A 15173-nucleotide genomic window follows, 5' to 3' on the forward strand; every position below is an offset into this window, starting at 1 on the left:
CCCGATGTACGCACTTAATACACGCCCAGTTGTACTTTTACTTTTCAACACGCCCAGTTGTACTTTTGCAAGCCTCATTTGCATAAATACGAAAATGGTCATAACTTGGCCAAAAATGCTCGTTTTTTAAAAATAAAAACGTTACTGTAATCTACATTACAGCGCCGATCTGCTGCAATAGCAGATAGGGGTTGCAAAATCTGGTGACAGAGCCTCTTTAACTTCCATTGTGGGTAAACAATTTCAGGGGTTTCTAAGAAATACTATCCTGGAGTATCTCAATGAAAATTAACTGTAGGGATCAGTCCTGTCAAACTAATATGATGAGCTTCTATGAGGAGGTAAGTTCTAGACTGGACCAGGGTAAGCCTGTGGATGTGGCATATCTAGACTGGACCTGTGTAAGGCTTTGGATGTGATGTATCTAGACTGGACCTGGGTAAGGCTGTGAATGTGGTGTATCTAGACTGGACCTGGGTATGGTAATCTGGTGCATCTAGACTGAACCTGGGTAAGGCAGTGAATGGAGAGTATCTGAACTGGACCTGGGTAGGGCAATGAATGTGCTGTATCTAGACTGGACCTGTGTAAGGCTGTGGATGTGGTGTATCTAGACTGGATCTGGGTGAGGCTGTGAATGTGGTGTATCTAGACTGGACCTGGGCAAGACTGTGGATGTGGTGTATGTAGACCAAACCTGGGTAAGGCTTTGGATGAGATGTATCTAGACTGGACCTGGGTAAGACTGTGGATGGGATCTATCTAGACTGGATCTGGGTAAGACTGTGGATGTGGTCTATGTAGACTAAACCTGGGTAAGGCTTTGGATGTGATGTATCTAGACTGGACCTGGGTAAGGCTGTGGATGTGATGTATCTAGACTGGACCTGGGTAAGGCTGTGGATGTGGTCTATGTAGACTGGACCTGGGTAAGGCTGCGGATGTGGTGTATCTAGACTGGACCTGGGTAAGGCTGTGGATGCGGTGTATCTACAAACCACATAAAAGGCCATACTTACTAAGTGGGTGGGTGAAAACCCGTTCCCAGCAGGACGCAGACAGGTTAAAAAATGCTGCATTAAATAGTGATAGCCACTCCCACTAGTCTTGAGGGGAGTGGCAAACTAAGTGCTCACAAGTGTGCAATAAATGAGTGTCAGTGTTCGTGTAGTGCTAGGGTGTGAATGTATGATAAAAAAGAAATGTGTATGTATGGAAGTGTCAGAACTGTGTAATAATGTAATAAAAAGTAAATGTGTGATGAATAGGGGTCAGTGCTGTGAATAGTACATGGGGTGTTGTTTTTAAATGTGGTGTATCTAGACTGGCCCTGGGTAAGGCTGTGGATGTGGTGTAGGTGTATCTAGACTGGACCTGTGTAAGGCTGTAAATATGGTGTATCTAGAATGGACCTGGGTAAGGCTGTGGATGTGGTGTATGTAGACTGAACCTGGGTAAGGCTTTGCATGTGATGTATCTAGACTGGACCTGGTTAAGACTGTGGATGTGGTCTATCTAGACTGGATCTGGGTAAGACTGTGGAAGTGGTCTATGTAGACTGGACCTGGGTAAGGCTGCGGATGTGGTGTATCTAGACTGGACCTGGTTAAGACTGTGGATGTGGTCTATCTAGACTGGATCTGGGTAAGACTGTGGAAGTGGTCTATGTAGACTGGACCTGGGTAAGGCTGCGGATGTGGTGTATCTAGACTGGACCTTGGTAAGGCTGTGAATGGAGGGTATCTGAACTGGACCTGGGTAAGGCAATGGATGTGATGTATCTATACTGGACCTGGGTAAGGCTGTGGATGTGGTGTATCTATACTGTATCTGGGTAAGGCTGTGGATGTGGTGTATCTATTCTGGATCTGGGTGAGGCTGTGATATATCTATACTGGACCTGGGTAAGGCTGTGGATGTGATGTATCTAGACTTGACCTGGATAAGGCTGTGGATGTGATGTATCTAGACTGGACCTAGATAAGACTGTGGATGTGGTGTATGTAGACTAAACCTGGGTAATGCTGTGGATGTGATGTATCTAGACTGGACCTGGGTAAGGCTGTGGATGTGGTCTATGTAGACTGGACCTGGGTAAGGCTGCGGATGTGGTGTATCTAGACTGGACCTGGGTAAGGCTGTGGATGTGGTGTATCTACAAACCACATAAAAGGCCATACTTACTAAGTGGGTGGGTGAAAACCTGTTCCCAGCAGGACGCAGACAGGTCAAAAAATGCTGCATTAAATAGTGATAGCCACTCCCACTAGTCTTGAGGGGAGTGGCAAACTAAGTGCTCACAAGTGTGCAATAAATGAGTGTCAGTGTTGTGCTAGGGTGTGAATGTATGATAAAAAAGAAATGTGTATGTATGGAAGTGTCAGAACTGTGTAATAATGTAATAAAAAGTAAATGTGTGATGAATAGGGGTCAGTGCTGTGAATAGTACATGGGGTGTCAGTACTATGTGTAATGCAGCATTTTTTGACCTGTCTGCGTCCTGCTGGGAATGGGTTTTCACCCACCCACTTAGTAAGCATGGCCTTTCTTGTGGTTTTGAAGTTATCTATGTCCCATTTTTTCTGCTGTTGTTTTTAAATGTGGTGTATCTAGACTGGACCTGGGTAAGGCTGTGGATGTGGTGTAGGTGTATCTAGACTGGACCTGTGTAAGGCTGTGAATGTGGTGTAGGTGTATCTAGACTGGACCTGTGTAAGGCTGTGAATGTGGTGTATCTAGACTGGACCTGGGTAAGGCTGTGAAAGGAGGGTATCTGAACTGGACCTGGGTAGGGCAATGGATGTGATGTATCTATACTGGACCTGGGTAAGGCTGTGGATGTGGTGTATCTATACTGGAACTGGGTAAGGCTGTGGATGTGGTGTATCTATACTGGAACTGGGTAAGGCTGTGGATGTGGTGTATCTATACTGGATCTGGGTGAGGCTGTTATATATCTATACTGGACCTGGGTAAGGCTGTGGATGTGATATATCTAGACTCGACCTGGGTAAGGCTGTGAATGTGATATATCTAGACTCGACCTGGGTAAGGCTGTGAATGTGATGTATCTAGACTGGACCTTGGTAAAGCTCTGGATGTGATGTATCTAGACTGTACCTGGGTAAGGCTGTGAATGTGGTGTATGTAGACTGGACCTAGGTAAGGCTTTGGATGTGGTGTATCTAGACTGGACCTGGGTAAGGCTGTGGATGTGATGTATCTAGACTGGACCTGTGTAAGGCTGTGGATGTGGTGTTTGTAGACTGGACCTAGGTAAGGCTTTGGATGTGATGTATCTAGACTGGACCTGGGTAAGGCTGTGGATGTGGTGTGTCTAGACTGGACCTGTGTAAGGCTATGGATGTGGTGTATGTAGACTGGACCTAGGTAAGGCTGTGGATGTGATGTATCTAGACTGGGCCTGGTAAAGGCTGTGGATGTGGTGTATGTATACTGGACCTAGGTAAGGCTGCGGATGTGATGTATCTAGACTGGACCTGGGTAAGGCTTTGGATGTGATGTATCTAGACTGGACCTGGATAAGGCTGTGAATGTAGTGTATGTAGACTGGACCTGGGTAAGGCTGTGAATGTGGTGTATCTAGACTGGACCTGGATAAGGCTGTGAATGTGGTGTATCTAGACTGGACCTGGGTGAGGCTGTGAATGTGGTGTATCTAGACTTTGCAAAAACATTTGATACTCTGCCACATAAAAGGTTGGTGTATAAAATGAGAATGCTGGGGCTGGAGAAAATATATGCAATTGGGTTAACAACTGGCACAGTGATAGAAAACAGAGGGTGGTTATTTGTACAAACTCATATTGGGTCACAGTCAGGGCAGTCTTAGGCCAAAGAGGGGGACACAGGACACCATAGAAGGGGACACAGGACAGTAGAGGAGGGGGACAGAGGACACCATAGAAGGGGACACAGGAGAGGAAGTGACACAGAAGAGGAGAGAAGGGGGACAGAGGGGAAGGACACAGGAGAGGAACACAGGCAGGAAGTGGACACAGGAGAGGAGGAAACACAGAACCGGAGCGGGACACCATAGAAGGAGACACAGGACAGAAGAAGAGGGGGACACAGGAGAGGAAGTGACACGGAAGAGGAGAGAAGGGGAAAGAGAAGGACACAGGAGAGGAACATAGGCAGGAAGTGGACACAGGAGAGGAGGAAAACACAGAACCGGAGCGGACACAGGAGAGGAGAGAACTAGAAACGTAGCTTCCTCTTCTTGTCCTGACGGTTTCTTTGATCTCTGCAGACGCGGAAGCTGTGCCCCTCCCCCTCCCTCTTTTCTCCGGTCCCGACTGCCTCTTTTTAATGATATCAAAGGAGAGGGAGAGAAAATAGCGCTGTTAACAGGTGTTTTAGTGCACAGGCTGGAGGATGGAGAGAGTATTTGGTCGGGGGTAGGAGCTGCAGAGGCAGTAATGTGTAGAGGCCCTGGAAGTCTGCTGATTGGCAGTAACAGCGCCCCCTGTACTAAGGAAGGGTGATGGCTGTGCATAAGGACGTCCCTGGTCACAGTTACCAGCGGGATTCTATACGGGTCAGTATTGGACTACCTTCTTTTTAGCGTGTTTATTTAGGGTCAATGCACACGATGCATATTACGTGCGGTTTTGCCGTGTATATTTTCGTGCGGAAAAACTGCAGCGTAATACAGTACCAGCATAGACAATGAGATTCCAGGGAATCTCATGTCCACGCTGCAGTATTTTTCGGGACTTAAATTTTCAGGACATATTTTCGAAACTGCGGCATGTCAATTTATCCTGCGATTCCGCATGCGAATTCTATCCTTGTAATTCTATAGAAATATACGCAGCAAAACCCGTAGCATGAAAACTCGAAGCATAAAAACCGCACCAAAAAAACGCATCAAAATCTCACCTTCAGGTGCAGTTTTTTTCCTGCAAATTTCTTGCAGTTTCCTGCGGTTTTGCTGTGTAATTTCCACAGGGTGGGTGAAAACTAAGCTCTGAAAAGTGATCAACACAGAGGAGGATAATAGAATATTACTCCGTAGCAGATTGCAGGATTTTAAGATAGTAAAACACTGGGCAAAACTGCCACTGAAGAAGATTTGTGGATATTGGTGGACAATTTAATGGGTGAAAAGGAGCGCGATCAAGGTAATTAAAGGAATTCCGTTTAGAAAAAGGACGGCTTAGGGGCGATCTAATTACAATAAACAAATATATGAAGGGACAGTACAGAGATCTTTCTAATGATCTCTTTACACCCAGGCCTGTAACAAGGACAAGGGGCATCCTCTAGGTCTAGAGGAAAGAAGGTTTCACCACAATCATAGACAAGGATTCTTTACGGTAAGAGCAGTGAGACTATGGAATTCTCTGCCACAGGATATTGTGATGGTTGATTCTTTGAACAAGTTCAAGAAGGGCCTGGACGTCTTTCTTAAAAAATATAATATTACAGGTAATGAGTCCCAGATTCTGGAGATGGGAAGTTGATCCCGGGATTTATTCTGATTGCCATATTTAGAGTCAGGGAGGAATTTCCCCCCAAATGAAGCAATTGGCATCAACCTCATGAGGTTTTTTGTCTTCCTCTGGATCAACACGGTAGGATTATAGATTGGACTTGATCAACTTGTATCTTTTTTCAACCTTATGAACTATGTATCAAACGAATGCAAAATATTTGGGCGGAATGATGATTTATTAATGAAACTAGATGTAACGTGATGACAGCGGTTCCAGCTGGATAAGAAAACTTCTCCCTAATCTTTCTGAGCGCACAGGACGGAACTTGACTTTTGGTACCAGAAATAATGCAAACTCTATAAAAGCCTGATAGGCCGGTATCGATGATAATATCTGTTGGAGAAAACGAAAATATAAGTCATTCTGAACAAAACAATGAAAATTAAAGATTTTATGATAATTTGGAAAACTAAAACCTTGATTCTGATTTATGGAGAATAAATAAGTGACAGAATGTATAATATCGATCCCTATAGCATACAGTTACATATGTCACCCACTGACCCCAATTGTAGAAAAATAATTTTTTCAGTATCCCTTTGTATCAAAAACATGATCAACTACGTATTCCACTACAGTACAAAAAGGAATGACAACATATACGTAGTCTCAGAATATATGACGAAAGGCATACATTGAACCCGTGATAGGCCATGGACACGTTTGACATATACGTCGGTGGCATTTCCTGGCATATATATAAAAAGCGTGGTGTGAATATAGTATAACTATGTATAGTAGAATTAAAGGATATTGAGGATTGAGGTTGAAGTTGATATCAGACGATCACACAGAAATTATAGAATTATATCCAGAATAGAAATTTCCCAAAATTAGTTTCAGGTCCGCTTCAATCAAACAGGCCGTTTGATTCCGTCTAAATAAATTTTGCTGCGAATTGCAAGTGCCCCGATTGCCCTGAAAACTCGTGTTTGACTCTTTGATGTCTTCTAGGACGGTCTCAAAACCTGTAGTATTTTCTGGTTTGGCATTTTATATAATTGGCTGTGCTAGATGGAGGGATAACCGCAGTGCATTTTGGGAAGGCTGTCTGCAAGTCATTATGGGGAAGCCTAAGTCATGTGATCCTTATTCTAGGTTGTAAAATGGTGGCCGGCACTCGGCGGCGAAGCGTCATTTTGATGCGATTTATGCACCGTGAACCTCAAAAGTTTCAGATTTTGGTCAATCTGAAAGTTTTGGCAAATTCGGACCGCATTAAATTCATGTATAATCCATTCGCCCCAGTGGCATAACTACCACCACTGCAGCATGAGTGTGCCCGTGCCACCCGCCGTAACGGCCCTCCCATGCCCGGCTGCATCAATGGTAGCGACACCACATTCAATAGTATCTGCGTCCTTAGGAAGCAGATACTATTGAACACTATAGCAGAGCATTAAGTACGGCCTGCAGCCTATTAGGCGCAGGGACAGGATCCCTGCGCAAGCTGGCGTGATGACATCACTGGATCACGCCGGCCTACACAAGGACCCTGTCAGGGTTGTGGAGCAGCTCCGTTTATCGCGGGAATGGGCCTTAGGTGAGTACAATTTTTTTGTTTTATTTTTTTGGGAGCACTGTCTAAAAGGGGGATGTTAAGGGCTGTAAGGCAGAATCTACAGGAGGGGCTGCATGGTACAATCTACAGGGGGGCTGTATGGCATAATCACAGGGGAGCTGTATGGCACTATCTACAGGGGGCTGTATGGCAATATATAAAGGGGGGCTGTATGGCACTATATACAGGGGGCTGTATGGCACTATATACAGGGGGACTGTATGGCACTATATACAGCGGGCTGTATGGCATAATCACAGGGGGGCTGTATGGCACTATCTACAGGGGGTTGTATGGCACTATCTACAGGGGGGCTCTATGGTGCCATCTACAGGGGGGCTGTATGGCACTATCTACAGGGGGGCTGTATGGCACTATCTACAGGGGGGCTGTATGGCACTATCTACAGGGGGGCTGTATGGCATTATCTACAGCGGGGGCTGTATGGCACTATCTACAGGAGGGACTGTATGGCATTATCTACAGGGGGGCACTAACTACAGGGGGGCTGTATGGCATTATCTACAGGGGGGCACTATCTACAGGGGGGCTGTATGGCATTATCTACAGGAGGGACTGTATGGCATTATCTACAGGGGGGCACTATCTACAAGGGGTTCTGTGTGTGGCACCCAGGGGAGGGGAGGTGGGGCCCAGTCAAAAGTTTTCTATGGGGCCCAGTCTTTCCTACTTACGCCCCTGATTCGCTCATCTATAATCCAGAACTAGTAATATCTCTAAAGGTCTATATGGTCCATCACTCTTTTTGGCGCACGCAACAGCAATGATGTCCTAAGATAATATCACAGAATAATGTAATGATTTTATCTATGTTCATAGACAGCGGTCCGAAAATTGTAAACATTTACTGTTTTTTCTTTTACCAATTTGCTTCTGACATTTCTTTTTTCGTTAGAAGCGTCCCTAGGTGATTGTAAAGGATCTGCCAGACACAGCTTCAGTGTCAACGCCCGTGGTTAGTCAGTCTGCACCTGCTCCTAAGTCTGATAGAGTGACTCCTTCTTCTACCACTCAGGCTGGGAGGCTGAGGAGTGGGAGAGCCTATCACAGCCTGGCCAGACGGAGCTCTCTGTCTATTTATACCTTCATTTCCTGCTTCTCCTTTGCCTGTGATTCTGTTTGTTTCCTGGCTCTGCTGCTGCTGCTTGAACTATTTGTCCTCTGCTTCATATTGACCCTGGCTTGACTGACTACTCTCTTGCTCTGCGTTTGGTACCTCGTACACTCCTGGCTTGACTCGGCTCGTTCACTACTCTTATAGCTCCCGGTGTTGCCGTGGGCATCTGCCCCTTCTCCCTTTGCTTCTTTCTACCCTTGTCTGTCTGTCTGTCGTGCACATAGTGAGAGTAGGGACCGTCGCCCAGTTGTACGCCGTCGCCTAGGACGGGCCATTGCAAGTAGGCAGGGACTGAGTGGCGGGTAGATTAGGGCTCACCTGTCTGTCTCCCCACCCCGTCATTACAGTGATGAGCTTATCACAGAGAGGCCGGCTGCTGGGATTTTGAGCGATCAGTCATGGTCTGTAAGGTAACCTGAAGGTGTTTAATCCCCCTGCATCACCACCACCGGAGAAGTAATGTATGGCATTACACAGTGCCCATTGAAATCAATGGGCCACCAATATAATGCAAGGACATGTCCGGTCCTCCAGAGTGAAAATACTCTTTGTAGTTGTTCTCCACTCTAGCTAAAAAATGAGGATTCAAAATAGAGGATCCCACTCAATGAAACCAAAACTCAAAAATGGGTTTTTTAAACAAAATAACCCTTTTTTAAAAATAACTTTTTTTCTGCGGCAATGGAAACAGTCAGGGAAATTCCCAAAAATTGTAAATCTCATCTCTCTCCTATTTGCTGTGAAGATAAAACGTTGATAGTACGAAATGATGAAGACAATTAAAAAATAAACTCCCCTCCCCCACATTGATAAATAACAGAGAACAGGAAATGAGATCTACAAATAAAATAGTATTACCATTTCTATGATGGTTGTCGGCAAACTACTGAAAATAAAGTCTTCACCTGGGTCCTCTGTGAACGCATGTTAATACAAAGATGTTGTAAATCCTTGACACAGTGTTGGCAATAGGCAATCCCATAATATCAATCTATTCAAAAACGTTAGATTTCCAGGATCTAATCCGTTATATTACCGCTGCCTGTTGTCTCCTGCGCCATTTTTCCATAATCCATCACGTGTTTTAAAGTGGATCCGTGATCTCATCTATTCCCTCCATATCAGGGAATTCATCCGTTCCTTGAAACCACTCTATGATATAACTGAGAGGATCGATAAGGCTGGCAGCAAGAAGAAAGACAGCCGTCCAATATCCAAGGAAAACAAAGAGCTTGGTCCATAAGCCGTCATAGGGTGGTCCAAAATGATAGGACTCCAGATTCTGCAACAAATAAGGAAACGGTTATTAAAGTGTTATTGACCTTATACAAGTGAATTAATCTTATATTTATATTACAATAAAAAAACAGAAGTATTAAAAAAGGTTATAGGAGGATACTTCAGCCCTTCCCTCTATATTACTGTGTGCTTGATTGACAACAGATTTCCCAGGCAGCAGAGGTGGGGGGAGGGGTGAGTGGGCACATAGGAGATTGTGCCCACTAATAACAATCAGGGGCGGACAGAGACACCAAGGCTTTTATGTAACAGCTAGAAAGATCTTCAGGGGCGCAGCTATAGTGGGATGCGGAGGTAGCAGTGGCACCAAGGACCATGGAACCTGGTTCCCTAAAGGGCTCTCTGGCCCATACATAGACACCAGAATGGCACATGGGAGGGTCAGGGCCCTAATAGAGGTTTTTCTTTATGTACCAGGAGCTTCAAGTTAAGGCTCTGAAGTTCTTGGATGGTGCGCCAATTTATTTTGTGGTTTGTAATACAACAATAATTATGCCATAAAGTAGGCAGTGGGAGCACTGGTCAGGCCCTCTGTTTACTGGTCCATTGTGCAGCTGCCTAAAAGGTACACTGTCATGTCCGTGGCTGTGGTCCGTCAGGTTCACTCTTCCCCTGACGGCCGCAGCCATGTGTCGGCAAGCGATGGCCCCAGTCTCCTCCTCTCACTTCCACTCACCTCGGCGAGGTCCCGTAGGGTGCGCGCGCATGCTCTTGCCCGCTCTTAAAGGGGCAGCGTGCGCACCAGACTTTAATATTTTAATCAGCCCATGAGTGCTCTGGACTATAAGAGACGCCCAGCCCCTTGCTTCTATGCCTAAGCGTTGTTTGTCGTATCCTAGTTTGTCTTGCAAATGGTCTCCCAGTGTTTTCCTGTACCAGTGTTCCCTGTTCCTGCATCCCGTGCTATCCTGTTCTAGTGCCCTGCTGTGCTGTTGCCGTGCTGTACCTACGCCTGTCCTACTGCTCCACGCCTGACGTCTACCCGCTGCCTAGTCCCAGCCGAGCCTGCCTTGCTACTGTCTAAGCTGCCCACAGGTACCTTATACGAACTGTGAACTGCACCCTGTTGGCCAATCGCTAAGGCAGTACGCCCCAGTGGGTCCACGAACCCAACGTGACATACAGTATGTCCTATAGAGCCCCTATACAGCTGCACATATGGCAACAAGACAAGTACATTAGAGTCTCTAGTTTGAGAAATAGACGCCTCACAGGTCCTCAACTGGCAGCTTCATTAAATAGTACCCGCAAAACGCCAGTGTCAACGTCTACAGTGAAGAGGCGACTCCGGGATGCTGGCCTTCAGGGCAGAGTGGCAAAGAAAAAGCCATATCTGAGACTGGCTAATAAAATGAAAAGATTAATATGGGCAAAAGCACACAGACATTGGACAGAGGAAGATTGGAAAAAAGTGTTATGGACAGACAAATCGAAGTTTGAGGTGTTTGGATCACAAAGAAGAACATTTGTGAGACGCAGAACAACTGAAAAGATGCTGGAAGAGTGCCTGACGCCACCTGTCAAGCATGGTGGAGGTAATGGGATGGTCTGGGGTTGCTTTGGTGCTGGTAAAGTGCGAGATTTGTACAAGGTAAAAGGGATTTTGAATAAGGAAGGCTATCACTCCATTTTGCAACGCCATGCCATACCCCGTGAACAGCGCTTGATTGGAGCCAATTTCATCCTACAACAGGAGAATGACCCAATGCACACCTCCAAATTATGCAAGAACTATTTAGGGAAGAAGCAGGCAGCTGGTATTCTATCTGTAATGGAATGGCCAGCGCAGTCACCAGATCTCAACCCCATAGAGCTGTTGTGGGAGCAGCTTGACCGTATGGTACGCAAGAAGTGCCCATCAAGCCAATCCAACTTGTGGGAGGGCCTTCTGGAAGCATGGGGTGAAATTTCTCCCGACTACCTCAGCCAATTAACAGCTAGAATGCCAAAGGTCTGCAATGCTGTAATTGCTGCAAATGGAGCATTCCAAGACCAAAGCAAAGTCTGAAGGAGAAAATTATTATTTCAAATAAAAATCATTATTTCTAACCTTGTAAATGTCTTGACTATATTTTCTAGTCATTTTATAACTCATTTGATAAATATAAGTGTGAGTTTTCATGGAAAACACAAAATTGTCTGGGTGACCCCAAACTTTTGAACGGTAGTGTATATACATACATACATACACTATATATACACGCACTATATGTATACACATACATACACTATATGTACACATACATACAGTATATATACATACATACATACATACATAATATATATACACACACACATTATATATACACAGAGATACACTACATATACATACATACACACAAACACACACACACACACACACACACACACTATATATAGATGCATATACTATATATACATACATACACACACTATATGTACATACACACACTCACACACACACACACTATATAAAGATGCATACACTATATATACATACATACATACACACACACTATATATACACACACTATATATACATACACTATATACACATACACACACTATATATACATATATACACACACTATATATACATACATATACACACACTAAATATACATACATATACACATCACAGACACACGAATATGCACAATATACACATATAAAGTACACATTGTAAACACACATGCACTAACCTTTTATGCAGGATATTTGTGAGGGCATTCAGCAGCTTTGATGGCCCGACACAGTGCCGTAGACAGTCTCCCCTCCGTAACGTCCCGACTAGTAACTGCAGCAGCAGGTGCAGGAGGAGAGGTGTGTAAAGCAGAGAAGGGGGGTTGGAGGGGAAGCTTCTAAAGCAGCACAGTGAGAGATCGCAGCACAGACCACGGCTGCTAATATCTGGGAGTCGGGCAGAAACTCACTTCGCCTAGCGACGCCACCGGGCATTACGGGGTCCGTGCAGTCATGTGCGGTTCGGGCAGCCATGGGCCCCCTGGGAGCCTTGGGCCCCGGGTGGCCACCCGAACCGCCCTAATGATGGTCCTTCACTAGTTGCAGAGGGGCGTGGCTGGCACCAGGGGAGATCCGGGGCAGGGCGGGACATTGCTCAGACCGCCGGGACGGTTGGGAGGTATGCTTGCTGCACACCAGACCCACATCAATAATACCTGATGAGAGAAGACCAGAAGAACCGCAGTCGTAGACGGAACATCAGAATTCGGGGTCTTTCCGAACTGACTACAGGAGACACTTTGCAACAGGTGACTATTCAAATTTTTGCTGATCTGGTGGGCCAAGAGGGAGCTTCCAAAATGGTGATAGAGAGAGTGCACAGGGCACTCAGACCGAAACTTGCCTTTCATGAACCACCGAGAGATGTAATTTGCGGATTATTGAGTTTCGTGGACACCTCATGCTTATTGAAAGCTGCAAGAGAACAAGTGGACTTTCAATATGAAGGTACAAAAATATTATTTTTTCATGACCTAGCTCCAAGTACCCTTGCAAAACGAAGAATTTTGAAGCCCATAACGGACACCCTCCGGGGTAAGAAGCTGCCGGTGAGATGGTTGTTCCCGTTTGGTTTGGCAACTGTAAAAGATGGACTTCAAATTACCATTCGCTCTCAAGATGACCTCCCAAAATTTTGGGAAAAGACAGGTATAACACCTATGGAGGTACCGTCCTGGCTGCCTGCACAAATGGATCAAGATTTCCCGCTATTACCTTCACAGCAGGAGTGGAGGATGGCTCCTAGATTGAAGTCTCCGAGATACAAGAACTACCAAGCGACCAACTTGGGTACTTGAAGTGCCTGCCCTGAATGATAGGACTTTTTCTTATTTTCTGCAGCTTGCTGTGGGTTTGGAGGAATGCGTGAGTGATTATTGTTTGCTGTTACTTGGTCTATATGCAAATCCTCTTGTATTCTTTTTATCTTGCTTCCTCCACTCACCCCTTTTTTCTTAAAAGTTTATTTTTTGCCTTTTCTCCTTGTGACCTGAGAATGTGCATACGATGTTGCTTCTGTGTACTATCCTTTGATGGCTTATGTTCACTCTGGCAATGATATTGGAGATTCTCCTTATTGCTGCCTTATCTGTTAATTTAGATGATACTGTTTCTGGGGGTTGACTCCTTTCTTAATGGCGCTGTGCTCCCCCCCCTCCCTTGCTCTATTCTGTTTCTAGTAAGGAAACATCATTTCGGGCCTTAGGGTTTACCTGCCGATATGTGGATCTCAGATTGTGTTTGGATCTCGGTATTGTAACCCTTGTAAGTTCATTTCTATACAGCTCAAATGGCCTAGGTGATGTGCTTACAAATATCCGTGTATATAGTTGATGTTTTTATGTTTGTACTGTGATTGTTCTTGGGCAGCACTGCGTCTGTCTCACTGTAGGATCGATTGATGGCTTCATGTAAAGTCTTAACATTTAATGTCAAAGGGCTGAATATTCCGCAAAAACAAAGTCAAGTGTTCAATATGATGAGAAGAGAGAATGCTGACTTGGTCTTCTTACAGGAGACACAGTTTGATAAGTGGTTCCCCTGCACATATCACGCAGCGTCAAGAGGCGTTTCTATAGCAATACGGAATACTATACCTTTTGTTCTTGAAGCCTCACAAATTGACCCACTTGGTAGATATATATTTCGCAAAGGTACTTTTTCAAATATGAAAGTTACACTAGTGAATCTTTATGCACCGAACGTGGGACAGGCGCAGTGGTTGGTAAAGGTATTACAGCTTCTTCAACCTTTCTTTGAGGGCTTGGTGGTGGTAGGAGGCAATTTCAACTTGGCATTGGATCCGGGTTTGGACTCCTCTTCCAAAGCATCTCATATTGCACATAAGACCCTTAGACGCCTTAAAGTTCTGTTAACTAAAATGCAGTTGATAGATGTGTGGAGACTTCATAACCCGTCCATGAGGGATTGTTCTTTCTATTCTAATACACATGATTCGTATCAACGCTTAGATTACTTATTTATGTCTAAGAAGTACCTGCCCCAGGTTTGTTCCTCTTCGATAGGGAACATTACAATTTCGGACCATGCTCTGGTCTCTGTTAAGTTCATCTTAAAAGAGCTACCTGTTAGAGGATGGAACTGGAGACTTAACGATACCCTACTCGAAAAATCTAAAGATGTACACAAGTTAGAGGGTAAATTGAAGGAGTTTTTTACATTTAATGACGACCCTCTTATTTCGCAACCTATCCTTTGGGAGACACACAAAGCCTTTGTAAGGGGGGATGTTATTGCCTTGGGGTCTAGGGTAAAGAAACAGAGGTCGCAACTTATAAATGCTGTGTTAGGCCAAATATCTTCCCTAGAAAACGTACATAAAAGATCGCAGTTGGACTCCGTTCAGATAGAACTACAAAATCTCAGCCAGAAACTCAAAAAGATCCTGAATGTACGTTCCGCTAAATCCCTTCAATTACTTAAATATAAAGCATATGCACACGGGGATAAAGGGAACAAGATGATGTCCAATCTTATTAAATAACAAAGAGGGAAAACATTTATTTCCTCTATAAAAGGTCAATTGGATCGGAAAACAACTGAGACTGATCAAATAGCTCAAGAATTGCGGACATTCTATTCAGAGTTGTACAACCTTAAAAAAGAGCCTGCTCAGTCTACTCAGGTTTCG

General features: G+C 44.8%; 1 long non-coding RNA gene across 2 annotated transcripts in view; it reads right to left on the reverse strand.

Annotated features, from left to right (window-relative positions):
• Nucleotides 1-5698: 5698 nt before the first annotated feature.
• LOC142652332 (uncharacterized) overlaps nucleotides 5699-15173 on the reverse strand; it is a 34981-nt gene continuing 25506 nt past the window's right edge. For both annotated transcript variants that reach the window (XR_012847820.1, XR_012847819.1), the window contains exons 2-3: nucleotides 9080-9503; nucleotides 5699-5855 (exon numbers count right to left, since the gene is read on the reverse strand). This is a non-coding gene — a long non-coding RNA (uncharacterized LOC142652332). The remainder of the gene's footprint in view (nucleotides 5856-9079; nucleotides 9504-15173) is intronic.

Source organism: Rhinoderma darwinii, chromosome 5, assembly GCF_050947455.1.
Source record: "Rhinoderma darwinii isolate aRhiDar2 chromosome 5, aRhiDar2.hap1, whole genome shotgun sequence".
Taxonomy (NCBI): Eukaryota; Metazoa; Chordata; class Amphibia; order Anura; family Rhinodermatidae; genus Rhinoderma; species Rhinoderma darwinii.